At 48.5% G+C, this 5058-nt stretch overlaps 1 protein-coding gene across 1 annotated transcript in view; it reads right to left on the reverse strand.

Moving 5' to 3' along the window:
* Window positions 1-673, reverse strand: part of TGFBRAP1 (transforming growth factor beta receptor associated protein 1) — a 42748-nt gene extending 42075 nt beyond the window's left edge. Inside the window, exon 1 of the mRNA XM_019529575.1 lies at window positions 495-673. The gene's annotated coding sequence lies outside the window, so the exon portion shown is untranslated. The remainder of the gene's footprint in view (window positions 1-494) is intronic.
* Window positions 674-5058: the final 4385 nt, after the last annotated feature.

Genomic DNA, 5058 nt, shown 5'->3' on the forward strand with positions numbered 1-5058 from the left:
AAAAAAAAAACCCTGGTGGCACCCAGTTCATCCTCCCTTTTAGCAACTGCTCTCTGCTAACACGTGACACAGACCTACTTGACACACATTGAGAACACAGGCATTGTGCCCCCAGATCAACAGTGAGCCCCTCTGTTAATAAAAAAGGTGACTAGATTTGTGGCACAAATAAAAGACAACACATGGTCGGGAGTGAAGGTCAAAAGATCACGGAGTACAGGGGGGTGGAGGGGCACGCAAAGCACGGTGCCCACTGGCCCTCAAACGAGTCCAAGGAATCAGCAGATGCTGCACAGAGACGCAAAGGACAAGAAAACAGCCACACGATACTTGGGGGGAGCTGCCAGTGGCACCTTCCTGGACAGACATACTGCCAGCTTGGGGAGGGACCCGTGAGGGCCCCGCCCCACCCGACGCCAAGCCACCACTCTCCAACGCTGCCGCATCCCCCCGCCCCCGGGGTGCGGACGTGAGGGGCCCCGCCCCGCGCTCACCGGCCGGGGCCGCCCAAGCCGACGTCTCCGGGCCGCCTCCGCTCCCCGTCTCTGCTGCTCCGCTGACCCGGCTCCCGCGCAGCTCCGGGCCCCCCGCACCGCGGCGGCGCCTCAGGGCCTGTCCGCGGCGACCGGGCCCCGAATCAGAGCTTCCGCTGGGGGCAGCTCCATTTCCGGTCACATGAGAGGCGCCAGCTCGGCCCCGTGATGGACAGCGGAAGGGGCGGTGCCGGCGCCAAGGAGTGGGATGGAACCCGCCCATAGAGCGGTCTGGCGGGGCGCGAAGCGCAGGGGCGGGGCGAGAAGCGCGGCTGCTTCCACCCATGTAACCGCCCCGCCCCCGCGTGCGCCTGAGGCCCCGCCCCCACGTGCGCGTACCTGCAATGGCGCACGGCCTCGCGCCGTGCGCATGCGCCTGCCACGACTCAGCCCCAGACAGGCCCGGCAACCTGCTGTGCGGCCCAATAGGGTCACGTGTCCTCATTGTTAGTGTTGTTATTATCATTCAGGTGTCCAGGTCGTAGTGCTGTTGGTCTAGAGGAAAAGGCAATTGGGAATGGACTCATAGTAGAGATGGTATCTTTTATTAGACTAACAAGCTTTTTGCAAAAAAACATTTTTTTTGGAAAAATCTTGTTAGTCTAAGAAAAGATATCTCTTCTATGAGTTCTGGTTGTTATTAGCATTCATCATTATAATAATTTCATCCTCATTTCTTATTGCTGTTACTGTCATCACTATTATTTCATCATATTGCTAAGACTATTGTGGTTATTATGTAATTCTTATTTCAATATTTGTTATTATTTCACTATTATTTATTATTATAATTATTGCTGTTGGCACTTTTATCCTATTACCATAATTATTATGATTTGTATTATTACCACTATTATTTCTATTATCACTACCACTATTATTTTATCATTATTCCTATGATTGTTGTTGTTATCCCAATTATTATGACTATTATTTCATCATTACATTATCACTGCTGTTGTTATAATTTCACTGTTATCATTCTTGTTTATTTCATTATTATTATTGTTAATCCCTTATTTCATCGCATTGCTATGACTATTGCTGTTATTGTAATTATTTCATTATTTTTGTTTTTAATCACTTATTTCATCACATCACTTTGACTATTGTTATGGTAATTATTTATTAATTATTATCATTCTTATTTCACCATAATTGTTTATTGTTGTTATAACTATTATTTTAACATTATATTATTACCATTATTGTTGTTATCACTATTTTAATATTATATAATTGACATTATTGTTACTATTTCTATTATTATTATCACTATTATTTCATCGTTATGTTATCACTACTGTTATAATTTCTCATTGTCATTTATTGTTATTTCAACAGTATTTATTATTGTAGTTATTTTGTCATTATAGTGTCATCATCCTTATGTTGTTTTTATTATTTTGGTGATACCTTTTCTTGGTCCAGCTCCAGTCAGGTAGGATATTGCGCAAGCTTTCTGGCACCAAGTGCCCTTTCTCCTTCCAAGCAGTGAAAAACAAGTGATGCCAATGGGGCTTTGTGTGGGTGTGGATGTTCTTGTAAGATAGACAAAGCAGAAAGCAGGGTAGGTTTGCAACTTGTAGAGCTGGGGGGAGGGGTCAAAGATATGTGCCAGATCCAGGCTGTGGAATCCTACAGTCCAACCTTGGGGTCTCAGACCAACCTGAAATGCCACATACAGCATGTGCCAGACCTGATGTGGCAAGTAGAATGTGGCACAGGGAGCCCATCCAGGGCATATGCTTCATGTGGGATCTGTGCTAAACCAGCTCTGGATGCTGGCTCCAGGGCCAGTCTGGATCAGGCCCACAGACTGGCATAGTGCCGGCCCACATGCTGTGTACAGTGCATGCCCCAGACAGAAGTGGATGCATATTGTATATGGCACATGTATCTGGACTGGATGTGCACACTACGTGCAGCATGGGGTGTATGCTGCATGTGGCATCCTCCAGGCTTGGTCTGGATTGGGCCCACACACCAGCCTCATCCATGAGAACCAGCACACAGGGCCACTCCAGTGCAGGCATCTCACAGAACATATGCCACTCGCCAGCTCCCCATGCAAGCCCCTGACCAGGGCTGGTCCAGGGCGTGCACTGTATGAGGTGCCTTCACTAACCCCAGCCCTGTACACTGGCTCCAGTGCATGGGGCCAAGGGCTGTGGGTTGGATGAGTTTGACACCTCTGTTATATACTAACTAGAGGGATGGATGGATGGAGAACAGACTTTTGTATAGCTTGTTCTATAAGAAATCTTACTGAGGGCACGGGAACAAACCATCCCTATGTGCAGGAAGACTTGCAAGTATGGCAGAAGATCAGCATGGCTTATTGAACTTCTTCAGTGAGCTAATACACAAAAAGGAAAATTGGAAAAAGAAGTGGGAGCTTGGACAACTAACTAGGGAGGACTATAAGAGTATTGCTCAGGCATGAAGGGATGAAATCAGGAAAGCCAAAGCACAATTGGAGTTGCAACTAGCAAGGGATGTGAAGGGTAACAAGAAGGGTTTCTACAAGTATGTCACCAACACAAGGAAGAGGAAGGAAAGTGTGGGTCCTTTATTAAATAGGGGAGGCAACTAGGTGACAGATGATGTGGAAAAGGCCAAGTACTCTGCCTGTCACCTCAGTCTTCATAGACAAAGTCAGCTCCCAGATTACTGCACTAAGCAGCACGGTTTGGGGAGGAAGTGAGCAGTTAACAGTGGCAAAAGAAGTTAGGGACTATTTAGAAAAGCTGGAAGTGTACAAATCCTTGGGTCCAGATGGGATGCATCTGAGGATGGTGAGGGAGTTGGGCAATGTGATTCTAGAGCTGCCGGCCATTATCTTGAAAACTCATGGCTAGTGGGAGAGGCCCTGAACAACTGGAGAAGGGCAAATGTACTGCCCTTCTTTAAAAAAGGAAAGAAGGATCCAGGAAACTACAGACCAGTCAGCCTCACCTCAGTCCCCTGAAAATCATGTGGCAGGTTCTCAAGGAATCCATTTCTAAGCACTTGGAGGAGAAGGTGGTGATTAGGAACAGTCAGCATGGATTCACCAAGGGCAAGTCATGCCTGCCCAACCTGATTGCCTCCTATGATGAGATGACTGGTTCTGTGGATGCGGGGAGAGCAGTGAACATGAACCTTGATTTCAGTAAGGCTTTTGATACGGTTTCCCAAAACATGCTGGCAAGCAAGCTAAGGAAGTACAGGTTAGATTGGGGTGGGCAAAATGGCAGTTCCGGCTAGCATGTCACTGTGGCTGGTTTCCATAGAGACCCCAGCAGCAGTGAGCCGTAACAGCATGGGGCCAGGGTTTCCCTGGAGAACGGATCCAGCAGTACTGGTAGGGCACGCGGCTGGGTGGGGAGTGCTTCAGGGTCAGGGCTGGGATCTTGCGGTGGTTACAGCATGTTCAGAGCCAGGGCAGAGCCACTATCTGCATGGCCTGGCAGTTCTGCCCCATCTTTGGACTATGCTCTCACTACCACAAGATCCCAGCCCTGGAGCAACTCTCAGCCCAGCCGTATGCCCTACCAGTGCTTCTAGGGCTGGTCTCCATGGAACTGTGACCCTGCACTGTCATGGTTCCGCCACCACTGGGGTCTTCATGGAAACTGGCAGCAGCAATATGGGCAGGGGCTGCTGGGAAATGGAGTCTGCTGCAGCCCCGATCCAGTTCGCGGGCTGAACTTTGCCCGCCCCTGGGTTAGATGCATAGACTGTAAGGTGGATAGAAAACTGGCTGGATCTTCAGACTCAAGGGGTACAAATCAGTGGCTCAATGACTAGTTGGCAGTAGGGGGTCAGTCCTGGGGCTGGTTTTGTTCAATAACTTTATCTGGAAGATGGGTTGTAATGCACCCTCATCAAGTTTGTGGATGACACATATCTACACTGATGTGACGGGCTAGCTGGCAGTGACCTGGCCCAGGGGTTTTGAAAGGGCACCTCGACAAATTGGAGGATTGGACCAAAAGAAATCTCACAAGGTTCAATAAGAAATAGTGCAAAGTCCTGCACTTAGGACAGAACAAACCCATGCACCAGTACAGGCTAGGGACCAGGTGGCTAAGCAGCAGCTGACCTGGGGGTTACAGTAAACAATAAGCTGAATATGAACCAACAGTGTTCCCTTGTTGCCAAGAAGGCTAATGGCATAGTGGGCTGCATTAGTAGGTACGTTGCCAGTAGATCAAGGGAAGTGCACTGGTGAAGCCACATCTGGAGTATTGTGTCCAGTTTTGGGTCCCCCACTACAGAAAGGATGTGGACAAATTGGAGAGAGTCCAGAGGAAGGCAACGAAAATGGTTAGGGGGCCGGAGCACATGACTTCTGAGGAGAGGCTGAGGAAACTGATCTTAGTCTGGAAAAGAGAAGACTGAGACAGGTTTTAATAGCAGCCTTCAACTACGTGAAAGGTGATTCCAAAGAGGATGCAGCTGAACTGTTCTCAGTGGTGGCAGATGACAGAAGAAGGAGCAATGGTCTCAAGTTGCAGCAAGGGAAGTTTAGGTTAGATAT

This window comes from Crocodylus porosus, unplaced genomic scaffold, assembly GCF_001723895.1.
Source record: "Crocodylus porosus isolate Cpor-Errol unplaced genomic scaffold, CroPor_comp1, whole genome shotgun sequence".
NCBI lineage: Eukaryota > Metazoa > Chordata > Crocodylia > Crocodylidae > Crocodylus > Crocodylus porosus.